Genomic DNA, 8191 nt, shown 5'->3' with positions numbered 1-8191 from the left:
GCTCTGTTTTTCTTTCTCAAGATTGCTTTGGCTATTTGGGGTCTTTTGTGTTTCCATACAAATTGTGAAATTTTTTGTTCTAGTTCTGTGAAAAACGCCATTGGTAGTTTGATAGGGACTGCATTGAATCTGTAGATTGCTTTGGGTAGTATAGTCATTTTCACAATGTTGATTCTTCAAATCCAAGAACATGGTATATCTTTCCATCTGTTTGTGTCATCTTTAATTTCTTTCATCAGTGTCTTATAGTTTTCTGCATACAGGTCTTTTGTCTCCTTAGGTGGGTTTAATCCTACGTATTTTATTCTTTTTGTTGCAGTGGTAAATGGGAGTGTTTCCTTAATTTCTCTTTCAGATTTTTCATCATTAGTGTATAGGAATGCTAGAGATTTCTGTGCATTAATTTTGTATCCTGCTACTTTACCAAATTCATTGATTAGCTCTAGTAGTTTTCTGGTAGCATCTTCAGGATTCTCTATGTATAGTATCAAGTCATCTGCAAACAGTGACAGTTTTACTTTTTTTTTCAGATTTGGACTCCTTTTATTTCTTTTTCTTCTCTGAATGCTGTGGCTAAAACTTCCAAAACTATGTTGAATAATAGTGGTGAGAGTGGGCAACCTTATCTTGTTCCTGATCTTAGTGGAAATCATTTCAGTTTTTCACCATTGAGACCGATGTTGGCTGTGGGTTTGTCATATATGGCCTTTGTTATGTTGAGGTATGTTCCCTCTATGCCTACTTTCTGCAGGGTTTTTATCATAAATCGGTGTTGAATGTTGTCGAAAGCTTTTTTTGCATCTATTGAAATGATCATATGGTTTTCTCCTTCACTTTTTAATATGGTTTATCACATTGATTGATTTTCGTATATTGAGGAATCCTTGCATTCTGGGATGAACCCCACTTTATCATGCTGTATGATCCTTTTAATGTGCTGTTGGATTCTGTTTGCTAGTAGTTTGTTGAGGATTTTTGCGTCTATGTTCATCAGTGATATTGGCCTATAGTTTTCTTTTTTTGTGACATGTTTGTCTGGTTTTGGTATCAGGGTAATGGTGGCCTTGTAGAATGAGTTTGAGAGTGTTCCTCCCTCTGCTATATTTTGGAAGAGTTTGAGAATGATCAGTGTTAGCTCTTCTCTAAATGTTTGATAGAATTTGCCTGTGAAGCCATCTGGTCCTGGGTTTTTGTTTGTTGGAAGATTTTTAATCACAGTCTCAATTTCAGTCCTTGTGATTGGTCTCTTTATATTTTCTATTTCTTCCTGGTTCAGTCTTGGAAGGTTGTGCTTTTCTAAGAATTTGTCTATTTCTTCCAGGTTGTCCATTGTATTGGCATATAGTTGCTTGTAGCAGTCTCTCATGATCCTTTGTATTTCTGCAGTGTCAGTTGTTACTTCACCTTTTTCATTTCTAATTCTGTTGATTTGAGTCTTCTCCCTTTTTTTCTTGATGAGTCTGGCTAATGGTTTATGAATTTTGTTTATCTCCTCAGAGAACCAGCCTTTAGTTGTATTGATGTTTGCTATCGTTTCCTTAATTTCTTTTTTTTTTTTTTCTGATCTGATCTTTATGATTTCTTTCTTTCTGCTAACTTTGGGTTTTTTTTTTTGTTCTTCTTTCTCTGATTGCTTTAGGCATGGGGTTAAGTTGTTTCTTCAGGTAGGATTGTATTGCTATAAACTTCCCTCTTAGAACTACTTTTGCTGCAACCCATAGGTGTTGGGTCGTCATGTTTTCATTGTCATTTTTCTCTAAAAATGACAATCAAAACAAATCAAATTATTTTGATTTCCTCTGATTTTTTCAGTGATCTCTTGGTTATTTAGTAATATATTGGTTAGCCTCCATGTGTTTGTATTTTTTACAGATTTTTTCCTGTAATTGATATCTAGTCTCATAGTGTTGTGGTCGGAAAAGATACTTGATATGATTTCAATTTTCTTAAATTTACTAAGGCTTGATTTGTGACCCACAATATGATCTATCCTGGAGTATGTTCCTTGCACACTTGAGAATGAAGTGTATTCTGTTGTTTTTGGATGGAATGTCCTATAAATTTCAATTAAGTCCGTCTTGTTTAATGTTTCATTTAAAGCTTGTGTTTCCTTATTTATTTTCATTTGGGATGATCTGACCATTGGTGAAAGTGGGGTGTTAAAGTCCACTGCTATTATTGTGTTACTGTTGATTTCCCCTTTTATGGCTGTTAGCATTTGCCTTATGTATTGATGTGCTCCTCTGTTGGGTGCATAAATATTTACAATTGTTATATCTTCTTCTTGGATTGATCCCTTGGTCATTATGTAGTGTCCTTCTTTGTCTCTTGTAATAGTCTTTATTTTAAAATCTATTTTGTCTGATATGAGTATTGCTACTCCAGCTTTCCTTTGATTTCCATTTGCATGGGAATATCTTTTTCCATCCCCACACTTTCAGTCTGTGTGTGTCCCTGGGTCTGAAGTGGCTCTCCTGTTGATAGCATATATATGGGTCTTGTTTCTGTATTCAGCCAGTCTATGTCTTTTGGTTGGAGCCTTTAATCCATTTACATTTAAGGTAGTTATCGATATGTATGTTCCTATTACCATTTTCTTAATTGTTTTGGGTTTGTGTTTGTAGGTCTTTTCCTTCTCTTGTGTTTCCTGTCTAGAGAAGTTCCTTTAGCATTTGTTGTAAAGGTGATTTGGTGGTGCTGAATTGTCTTAGCTTTTGATTGTCTGTAAAGGTTGTAATTTCTCTGTCAAATCTGAATGAGATCCTTGCTGGGTAGAGTAATCTTGGTTGTAGGTTTTTCCCTTTCATCACTTTAAATATGTCCTGCCACACCCTTCTGGGTTGCAGAGTTTCTGCTGAAAGATTAGCTGTTAACCTTATGGGGAATCCCTTGTATTTGTGACTTTTCCCTTGCTGCTTTTAATATTTTTTCTTTGTATTTAATTTTTGATAGTTTGATTAATATGTGTCTTGGCGTGTTTCTCCTTGAATTTATCCTGTATGGGACTCTGTGCTTCCTGGACTTGATTTACTATTTCCTTTCCCATAATAGGGAAGTTTTCAACTATAATCTCTTCAAATATTTTCTCAGTCCCTTTCTTTTTGTCTTCTTCTTCTGGGACCCCTGTAATTCGAATATTGGTGGCTTAATATTGTCCCAGAAATCTCTGAGACTATCCCCAATTCTTTTCATTCTTTTTTCTTTATTCTGCTCTGCAGTTATTTCCACTATTTTATCTTCCAGGTCACTTTTCCTTTCCTTTGCCTCAGTTATTCTGCTATTGATTCCTTCTAGAGAATTTTAAAATTCATTTATTGTGTTGTTCATCATTGTTTGTTTGCTCTTTAGTTCTTCTAGGTCCTTGTTAAATGTTCCTTGTATTTTCTCCATTCTATTTCCAAGATTTTGGATCATCTTTAGTATCATTACTCTGAATTCTTTTTCAGGTACACTGCCTATTTCCTCGTCATTTGTTTGGTCTGGTGGGTTTTACCTTGCTCCTTCATCTGCTGTGTATTTCTCTGTCTTGTCAATTTGCTTAACTTACTGTGTTTGGAGTCTCCTTTTCACAGGCTGCAGGTTCATATTTCCCATTGTTTTTGGTGTCTGCCCCCAGTTGGTAAGTTTGGTTCAGTGAGTTGTGTAGGCTTCCGGTGTTGGGGGCTGGTGCCTGTGTTCTGATAGATGAGGCTGGATCTTGTCTTTCTGGTGAGCAGGACCGCATCTGGTGGTGTGTTTTGGAGTGCCTGTGAACTTATTGTGACTTTAGGCAGCCTCTCTGCTAATGGTTGGGGTTGTGCTGCTAGTTGTTTGGTATGGGGTGTCTAGCACTGGAGCTTGCTGGCCATTGAGTGGAGCTGGGTCTTAGCCTTGAGATGGAGCTCTCTGGGAGAGGTCTTGCTGATTGATATTACGTGGGGCTGGGAGGTCTCTGGTTTACCGATGTCCTGAACTTGGCTCTTCCACCTCAGAGGCTCAGGCCTGACACCCGGTGAACCAAGACCCTTTTGGGAAGTCTGAGGTCTTCTGCCAGCGTTCAGTAGGTGTTCTGTAAGAGTTGTTCCATATGTAGATGTATTTTTGATGTATTTGTGGAGAGGAAGGTTATTTCCACATCTTACTCCTCCACCATCTTGAAGGTCGTCTCTGAGATTAAGTATGTTGAACTAGAAAAGTGGAACATTTGTATGTTTGCACTTACTAGGATTACAAACTGGGGTAAACAGGTACCTGGAGCATTGGATTTTCTTAAAAAATAATCTTTGAACAGAGGTGGTTTTGGCTAGATGATCTGACTCTTTCAACCTGCCTTTAGATGATCATAGTTTGATAATTTTCTGTACACCTGGACTGTTGTTTATTAATATTGTACAATCCGGGATTATAATGTAGTAGTCTTGATAATAACATTGTCTGATATAAATGTTTCCTATCTTATTTATGATAAACTGGCAAGTTTCTGCATCTCTCCAATTAGTGAGTTTAGAAGTAGAATTTTTTTGGATAACACCATGAGGTTATCTGGGTTATAAAATTTCAGAGGTGGGTCATTTTAACAGGGCAGTAACCCCTTGAACCATCATGTAATTGCCATTACAAGGAATATATCTACATCTATGAGGGGAGGACATAGGTCCCTAAATTTATATAAAAGCTTTCTTTTCCTTTCTCTTCTCATTTAATATTACATTTTTGCCTTGATTCCTTCAGACTTGAATTTTGAACTCTGGCCCACAAAGAGGGTATGATGTCTTCAAAAAATCACTGTACTAGGCTGTTTCAGATTGTGCCCTGCCTTAGAATTTGTTTGGTGGGAGGTTGTTTCTTTAAACTCTTTGTTGTCCTATTTGAAATTAATATACTGCAACACTTGTTAATATGGCTGGACCTTCCATGGTTTTAATTTGAATCACTGAGTTATTTAAAAGATAGCAGAGAGTAACTTTCATCCCTTTGGTGGTGTGCTAAGATTAAATACTTACGTTCTCGGGCCTTAGCAGCCAGTCTAAGTGAGGACACTGCAGAGGAGATGATGGATAGAACAGAGAAGCTGCAAACATCTATGACACCCCTGAAGGTGAAATTCAGCAAGCTCCTGCTGCTACAGTTTCTAAAAGTAAATACAGGATTTGGCATTGCTGAGACTTATCTCTACTCAAAGAACTCAAAAGATTTGAGGGGAAGGGGAAGGCCGGGAGTTGGAACGGATGCCAAGGCAGCTGGAGACAGACCCTGAAATAAGTAATGGTACACTATGTAGTTACTGAACGTGAGGGTGCTTCTATGCATCATGTTTTTAAAGGAGTAATTGATTTTTATTGCTACTAAGCCTGAAATAAACAAGTGATTTGATTATTTTGTCTAAATTAATTGGTAATGAATCAATTAGCAACCATTAAATTCATCCAATCACTTAGTTACTAACTGGTTTATAAATCCACCACTCCAGTAAAAGGGGTATGTCTACACACGGCCTTGGAAACTCAATGTCCCAGAAAAAGGAGTTTTCAAACACATATTTGTCTTTTAGCTGCACATGCTTATGACTCATATGTCTGGTATCTTTTATATCTTGTTCACTATTTTAAAAATGGATTGAATAACTAAGGCTCGTTTTAACACAGAGAACCATTCCTGGGAAGAGAGAGTTATAGATATCTAGCTATAAGGAAGTACCATGTTCCTATAGTTCTTGAGCTTGCAACAGTGTAAGCAGGTTTAAAGCTAGTGTTTACCCTCTTCCCTTTCAAAAAAACAATGTACCAAGTCTCATTCTTTACCTCTGTACATTTGAAGAATGATCCATCTAGCAGCTTATGTCTTCTACCAAGTGCTGTGCCACACAGTATCTAGAGACCACTACCAGAGATGTAAGCACAAGTTGGGAATTGGTTTGAAAATTCCCTTGCTCAAAAATGAGACATGAGGCCTAGAGCATGAGCTTAATAGCTTACATGTCCTTTCTACAACCTCTAAGGCTATGGTTATGGAGTAGCCTGCACAGAAGAGTCTATCTTCTTCCCTTGCTAAGTTTAGCAAATGCTGAAACATTTAGTAGAAAAAACAAAAGCATAGGTGCTTTTGGTTTTATCAGGAAACATATTTTGACAGTGAAATATTAAAATCTTCTAATTAAATTCAAATCAACTTCCAAGAATGCTTATAGTATTAGGATAGGTTAGACTGTGCTTCAGGAACAAATAAATCCTGGTATCTCAGTGGCTTAACATATAAACATTTATTACTTGCTCAAGCAAAATCTTCTGCAGGCTCAGCAGTTCCTTCACATACCTTCCTTCCAAGTGGTGACTCAGGACTCCTGATTGTGCCCATCTTGTTGCAGCTCTACCATTCAACATGGGGCTTCCTGGTTGCTTCAGCCATGGAAGAGAATTTAGAGGGTAGTTCATGGACTTTTCACTGCTTCAGCTCTAAAATAACAGGTGACATGTCCCAGCATAGTTTACTGGCCAGAACAGGTCACTTGGCCCCTCCTAACTGCAAGGTCCCTACAAAACAAGATCTGTCTTAGGTCTTAGATACAGAGCAAAACCAGATGTTAGTGAGCACTGTTAATGTCAACCCCACCTACAGTGTGCCGCCCACTTTGTTAAGTGGTGAGGATAACAAAGATGAGTGCAATGGAGTTTTCCAATTTAAGAAACTCATAATCCATTGGTTTAAAAATATGCTTATGAGATTTTAGTGCAGTATCCATATTAACAAAATAAGACATTAAATTGACTATATGGAATGGTTTCAATTATTTAAAAATATAATCAGAATCATTAATTCAAAGACATGAATATCACAGTATAAATAAATAGTGGCCTTTAAAATCTAAAGCTCAACATGAAATTAGACATTTATTAAGACTTTCATTTCATTATATATTGGCTACCTGTACAACGTTGGCTTCATGCAGTTTAATGGAATTGGGAAAGTGAAATGAAACCAAACACAAATGAAAATCCTTCTTTGTTAGTATTGAACTGCTTCTGATTCTAAGGAGGAGGCAACTCAATATGTACAAGAATGTGCAGGATTTGAGAGACCAAGCTGAAACTTATTCCTAGTAAGTGGCTAGGCAGATAGAGATACGCAAGAAGAAATGAGGGATCCTAGAAGTAGAGGAGTTTCACCAACTGACAGAGGCCAATTTCATCTCATTTTGCCAGTTGGATAACTTATAAAAAGGGAGGACCTTTGTCAACTCTTTCCCCCTTTTGAATGATGTGTTAATCAGAATTACAAGTCCCTCAGGGACTGTTTTCTTTCTTACCCTTTTTAGAGTTGTTTTTTCCTGAAGGTAAGAGTAAAACTTGCTCATCAAAGAAAGCTTAGAAAGTACAGCAAAGGCTTAAAAAAAGGAAATAATTATTCTTAATGCCCTTGTTCAAGGATAACCTCCATTAACATTTTAGACTTTATATATTTATTTTATTTTATATCATTGAAACCGTACCTTATAGGCAATTTGATGTCTTGCTTTGTTAATAGAGATACTGCCTCCTACTTACATTTCATAAACATATTTTTTAAATGTGGGATATCACTGTGTATTCAGCATTGAGAACCACTGCTCTAGCACAACCATTTCCCTCTTTTTTGACCTATTTTCTGTTTTCCCAGGCCCAACATTTTATCCATAGCCATGTCTAATTCCATTCTCACCTGTCAGAGAATACTAACACCCTACACAACCACAGCTGACATTTTATTAACATTACTCAGGGGACCAGCTTAGAAAACCTATACATTCTTCCACATTAAGAAATTGATTAGCTGTATTATACCTCAGCCAGTATAGACTGAATTCTGGCTGCACATTACAATTACTTGGGGAGCTTTTAAAAAATCAGAAACAAAACAAACACCTCTGCTCATCACCAACCCCTGGAGATTCTGGTTCAACTATTATGGGATGGGGCCCCAGTCAGTGGTATTGTTTTTCGTTTTAAATTTATTTATTTTACTTATTTATTTTTGGCTGCGTTGGGTCTTTGTTGCTGCACGCAGGTTTTCTCTAGTTGAGGAGAGTGGGGCTACTCTTCATTGTGGTGAGCGGGCTTCTCATTACTGTGGCTTCTCTCATTGTGGAGCACGGGCTCTAGGCGTGCGGGCTTCAGTAGTTGCGGCACGTGGGCTCAGTAGTTGTGGCGCACGGGCTTAGCTGCTCCGTGGCATGTGG

This window comes from Delphinus delphis, chromosome 12, assembly GCF_949987515.2.
Source record: "Delphinus delphis chromosome 12, mDelDel1.2, whole genome shotgun sequence".
NCBI classification, from domain to species: domain Eukaryota; kingdom Metazoa; phylum Chordata; class Mammalia; order Artiodactyla; family Delphinidae; genus Delphinus; species Delphinus delphis.
Note: the sequence above shows the minus strand (reverse complement) of the source record.